General features: G+C 50.7%; 1 protein-coding gene across 5 annotated transcripts in view; it reads left to right on the top strand.

Annotated features, from left to right (window-relative positions):
- Positions 1 to 5,796, top strand: part of RALY (RALY heterogeneous nuclear ribonucleoprotein) — a 117,345-nt gene that overhangs the window by 43,323 nt on the left and 68,226 nt on the right. For 2 of the 5 annotated variants that reach the window (XM_004687273.2, XM_012728392.1), the window contains exon 1: positions 5,389 to 5,663. The exons of 2 other annotated variants lie outside the window; for them this stretch is intronic. The gene's annotated coding sequence lies outside the window, so the exon portion shown is untranslated. Of the gene's footprint in view, positions 1 to 5,388; positions 5,664 to 5,796 lie in introns of those variants that run through there. One more of the 5 variants, XM_012728395.1, reaches the window with a different exon arrangement.

Genomic DNA, 5,796 nt, shown 5'->3' with positions numbered 1-5,796 from the left:
TTTCCATGGGTCCCGGCCAGAAGGTGCTTTAGTCTTGTGGCGGCTTTCAGGCCTTGCTTTGGGCCAATCCCTTTGGATTGACTTTTGCCCATGAGGGGATGGGTCACTTCAGGTGTTTGATTTAGAAGTTATATTCTTTGTGTTCCATATTGTATATTTACTGTATTAAAGTCCCTTTTCATTAAAGTTTTATATGTTTTGTCTTGTTGCGGTGGATGGCAGAACCCACTTAGGGCAGGCAGGTTTTGGGACTTCAGGGGTGTCTCTCCCCGTGTCCTGGAACAGATTTGGTGTCCTATAACAGATTGACTCATGCAAAAATTCCCCTGGGTGACCAGGATGGAAGCAAGGTTGATTCAAAGTGTGGAGGTGTGTGGGATGCTTCTCGACGTTGAGGTGGGGATAGAAGTGGAAACCTCTTGTAGCTGTCATTTCCTGGACACTCAATCCTTTTTGAATAAGATGCTCTAGAGATGGTTTTTCTCATTAGAGCGAATGCCACAGATGCAAAGCCTTCCTCGTTTGTTTCTTCTAATGTGCTTCTGCTTGAGCAAGTGAGCCCTTGATGTCAATTCCAATTAATGCCACTGCATCTCATCTCTGTCTGGTCTCTGTTGCTGTTCATGGATGTAATGGGAGTTGGGGGGGGAGGCGGTGAGAGACACAGAGGGCAGGTCACTGGAAAGTGGGGAGAGATGTCCCCTCTTGTTAGGAGGCTGGAAGGCCTCTCCTGGAGAGAGATACTGGGAGGGAAGGAGTGGGATGACTTCCTCCCTAGTTAATGAAAGCTATACTTTAAAGATGCCAGTGAGTCTATTGTTTGATAAAAAAAACTAATTTGGAGACCAATAGTAATTAAGTCAGAGATTTGGGCAATGAAGATTCAGCCACTGACAATAAGAGATACAGAACCTTGCATTAACCTTTGACTGCCCCCTCCCACCCCCATTATCATTATCTTGACTTGCCAGTAGCAGAGGGTGGGACCTAGAGCTCTGGGTCTTCTCTCTGCACTCCTGGAGGTTCCCTGAGTCGTGGCATGCATTTCCTTCCCTCCCAGCTAGGTTGTCTCCAAGATGGAGATTTCAGACCAGCGTGACAATGAAATAGTGAAGTAGTTCTGGGTGGGGGAAGCTGAGCAAGGTTCAAAGAGATAGCAATCACAGCCTGCCAACTTCCTCCTTCCCCTTACTTTTTTTTTTTCATATGATCCATTTTTTTTTTTTTTAAGATTTATTTGTGCATACAGAACTGGGGTATAAGCCAGAGGCTCAGGGGTGGTGAGAAGCTTCACCAGAGACAGAGTGGGGAGCAGAACAGGCAGATCGAGGAAGTACACTGCTGAGGGGAGCAGTGGGCGGGTCAGGAGAGGTCTGCCACACCATCACGCCATGTGGTCACCTCCCGGGCAGGCAGGAATCGAACTCATGCGGAAGTGGGGGGATGCGGAAGTGGCTTAAGCTTCTTAGTGCTGTGGTTTAACCCAGTGCGCCACCAGGGAGGGCCCTCCCTTACTTCTTAATGAGAATTTGTTAGTTCCTAAAGGAAAATTGTTCCAGAAAGAAAAGAAAGATTTGTTTTCTCTTCCCTTTGAGAAATCAGAGCTCTAGTTTTCCCATTCTCTTTATCATCAATGACAATATGAGCTTACTGTTTGTTGAAATCTTTCTGTATGTCAAAGGATACTGCACATTATTTCTAGTCAACAACTTCTGAACAACTTACAAGATAATGTAATTAATGCCCATTTTATAGGAGGAAATTGGGGCTTAGGGCTTGAGGGGCTTGCACAGTAAGAGGTTGAATTAGGGCTCATACTGAAGCTTATGAGATTTCTGGTCCTGATGTCATCAATTTGTGTACTATTGGGAGGTCAGAATCCAGATAAAGACTTACCAGGGGCGCATCTGCTAGGAGAAATGTATTCAAGTTGCAGACATCCATGTGGCGGGATTAAACAGACTTTAGCCAGCCCTGGAATGGAAGTCATGATGTGAAGGCTTCAGCCTTGGTTCTGCAACTCTCTCTGCTAGGCAGCTTGCAGCATCCATGAAGTGTGTGTTTCCCCTCGCAAGGCACCATTTCTCTATCTTTAAAATGGGAGAGTCGGAGTAAATATCTTCAAGGGTTGGTCCACCTCCATCTGACACATTTGATGGGTCGTCCTATCATCCGATCCTAGCACAATGTTTGACTGTGCTAGAAGGATGCAAAGATGAACAAGACAGGTTTCTGTTCTCTAGATGAGGTGGTTGCATCTTGGATTGTTATAAAGGGCAGCAAAGCTTGTAGAGTAGAGCACTTCATTAAGATTTAGCCAATGGCAAATGTTTATGGTGGAGGAAATGAGGCAGGCCTCCCTCCATGAGACACCATTGGTGTTTGGTCTTGGAAAGGAAACATAACAAGGTAGGGAGGAGATGGGAGAAAGTTTTTCCCAATCAACAGCACATGGTCAATCCATGAAATTTTGAGATATAATAAATGATTGTCTTGAGACACTTGAGTTGTGCAATTATTTGTATGCAGCAACAGGATAACTACAACAGGCCCCCCTCCCCACTACATGTATCTAATTATCCTAGATTTTATCCTAGAGGCCAGAGTTTGGCAATTTTCAGGCCATATCCTTTAATGATTGGCCTATTGACCGAAGTTGTTTGATTTGTACTGGGTTATTTTTATTTTACAATATTTGCATCAATATTAAAAAACTAGTAGATTTGGCATGAAAATGCAGATTGAAGGATTATTTGAAAAATACTGCATCTTAGTACCTGAGTTCTAGTGTCAGCTGGCTGGTGCTAAGAGGCACCTGTTCTCTATGAGGTACCTGCTTGCTAGTTAACCATAGTGCCCACCACTCCCTATTACCTCTTTTTTTTTTTTTAAGATTTATTTATTTATGCATATAAGAGCTGGGGTACAGGCCAGAGGTACAGGGAGTAAGAAGATTCATCAGAGACAGAGTGGGGAGCAGAATAGGCATATCAATTGCTGAAATACACTGCTGAAGGGAGCAGTGGGTGGGCCAGGAGAGGTCTGCCACGCCATGTGGGTCACCTTCCCCGCTGGGGATCAAACTTGTGCTGCAGTGGCTGTGGCTAGGTGAACTCAGAGGGCAGAATAATTCCGTTGGCCAGAAGAGGAAATGGTTGAATGTATGCCTTTGGTTCAGATGGCCCTGGGTTCAAAACCTGGCTTGTTCACCTACCATCCATTAGACATTGACCACATCACATTTTCTTACTTATGGAATGGGAACAGAACTCACCTTATAGGAATGCTCAGAAAATGAAAAATGCAGTTGAACCAGGTTACTTTTTATAGGTTCTTCATATCTTATCATTTTAAAGCTGGGTCAGGTCACACAGGACATTATAGTCAGTGACTATAACCCCCAATGCCAGTAGGGAAGAGACTTATCACCTGCACAGGCAACTTTTATAACCAAGGCTATGAACATAGGTGTGTGAGTGCCTCAGCTTGCCCAAAGGTGGGGTTGAAGAGAGGTCAGAGAAGCCCTCAGAGGTGAGCTGAGCTTGAAAAGATGAATCAGAGGTACTTAGGCAGGAGAGGAGCAATCCAAACAGAAAGCCTCCAGGAGAGGGTGCGGGAAATTGTACTATATTCAAGCAAATACAGTAAGGCTGATACACCGGGAAGGACACGAGGAGTCCGGGAATGGCCAGAAAACGGCAGGAGAGGTTATTAATTGGTTGGTTGATTGATAGATTCATTCATTCATTCAATTGTTTATCGGACACTAGGTTTGTACTAGACATTGCGCTAGATCTGGGTACTAGAGGGTTAGAAATGGTTAGAAATTCCTGGTCTCATGAAATTTACCTTTCAGTGGAGACAGACAAAAGCACATAAATAGATAAATGCCATGAAGGAAATGAACAACAGGCCAAACTAGAGAACATCTTTAAACCATGTTCGGGGAAGCCTCTCCTGGGAGGTGACATTTAAGCAGGCAACCTGAGGCATACGGAAGGAACCAGTTAGAGGAGAGGAAGCGCGTTCTCGGCCTGCGCCCGGCTTGCAGTGTCCCCCTATTTCTATTTGATTTCTTTTCCTTTATAACCATGACACGAAAGTCATCACAAGACACAAGCAGAGGTTTAATTGTTGGTCTGGCAGAGTTAAGTCAATTCCAACTCTGCCAGGTTCTTGGGAATCCCGTCTCTTAGGCAGATTCTGGGTAAAATGAAGTGAAAAACACAACCACGATATCACAGGTTGCATGGATGCATGGAAAATATAGTGTTTCCAGCCTTCAATTTAGTCTATAGCTGAGGATTGAAGGGCCATCATCCTTCCTAGTGTACTCCTGGAAGTCCTCTTCTGCTGTTCGATGGAGGTCGGAACACTGATTTAGGTGAGTTTCTGATAGGAGGCATATTCAGGAGCAAGGGTCACCAGCCGGTCAAGTTATAAAACATTTTCTGCACCCCAGAGAGTAAAAACCCTTTTTTAAAATGTGGGAGTGGCACCTCCTTCTGAGATTCAGTCTCTTCGCCAGCGCCCGCCAATGGAGCAAGCAGAGATCTTAATCCAGTGCACGCTCTAGAGTCCCCGAAAGTGAAAGGACCAGGCGCTTCCTGCCGTGTCTCCGCCGTTTCACTCGCGCACTGCCCCAGGCGGGTTTGTTTGGGCCCCAGGTCCAGGCCCCGCCCACCGTAAGCCCCACCCGCGAGACTCCTTCGGGCCACACCCCCTTCCGGCTCTATATCCTCGCGGCCACCTTCGGGCCCCCTCCTCGCGGCACTGCTTCCGGGCCTGCCCCCAGTCCAGCTTCGATCTTCCTTCCCTTCTGGACTTCTCTCAGCCCCGCCTCCAGCCCGCAAAGCTTAGGGCCTCGCCCGGGCCAGCCTGACCCCTCCTCCCGGCGCGGCCTTGCTTGAGCCCCGCCCACAGTCCCTCCTTTCCCGCACCCTGCGCGCGCCCTCCGAGGCCCCCGCTGTTTTCCACCGGCGTCCTACGCGCCTCTCCGGCACCCTCCTCCGCTCAGCTCCGCCCGCCTTCGGCTCCACAGGGGCGTGCGCGAGGCTCCCAGCCCCGCCTCTAGCCCCGCCCCCGCAGGCCCCCGCAGGGCCCCGCTTCAGCCCCTCCTCCCTCAGGCGCCGCCTCGACTCCTCCTTCCTCCTCTCCCCGCCGAAGCGCCGGGCTCTTCCAAAGCCGGGCTGCAGGAGGGGGGAGAGCCCAGGCGCCTGGGGCGCCGGACTGTAGCAGGGCGGGGCTGAAGGCTCTTCGCGCTCGTGTCACCGAGTCCTTGCCGGGAGACCCAGGCAGAGGGCAGGGCAGGCTGGAAGCCTGGGCTGGGGCGGCGGGCGAAGCTGAGCTGAGGGAAGCCGCTGCGGGCGCCCCCACCCCTACGCGCCTCAGTGGTGTCGGCCGAGGGAAGGACTCGCGGCTGCGGGGCTCGGGCCGCTGTCAGTGCGGCTGGGCGCGCGAGCGGCGCGGGTGCAGGGCGGGCAGAGCCGAGAGAAGCTGAGGGGGCGGTAGCGGCGGCGGGGGCGACTCCCGCGCGTGTACTCAGCGCTTCACGCCGCGGCCGGGGCCGCCCTCTTCCTCCCTCTCCTCCTCCCTCCGTCCCCGAGTGCCGCGGCACCGCCTCCTGCCGCGCGGCGCGGCTTCCTCCAGACCTCTCGACGCGGGTGAGTGGGGGCAGCGGGCGTCTCCGAGGGGTGTGGGTGAGGTGTTCCTTATCCCTCGGCGGCCGTCCGCCTCTTGGCTCCGGCCACTGCCTATTTTTAGAAACTCTTCTTTTCCGCCTCGGGGACTCCGGGG

This window comes from Condylura cristata, unplaced genomic scaffold (genome assembly GCF_000260355.1).
Source record: "Condylura cristata isolate star-nosed mole 26May11 unplaced genomic scaffold, ConCri1.0 scaffold00022, whole genome shotgun sequence".
NCBI classification, from domain to species: Eukaryota; Metazoa; Chordata; class Mammalia; order Eulipotyphla; family Talpidae; genus Condylura; species Condylura cristata.
The sequence above is the reverse complement of the archived record's forward strand: the minus strand, read 5'-3'. Positions and strand labels throughout refer to the sequence as shown.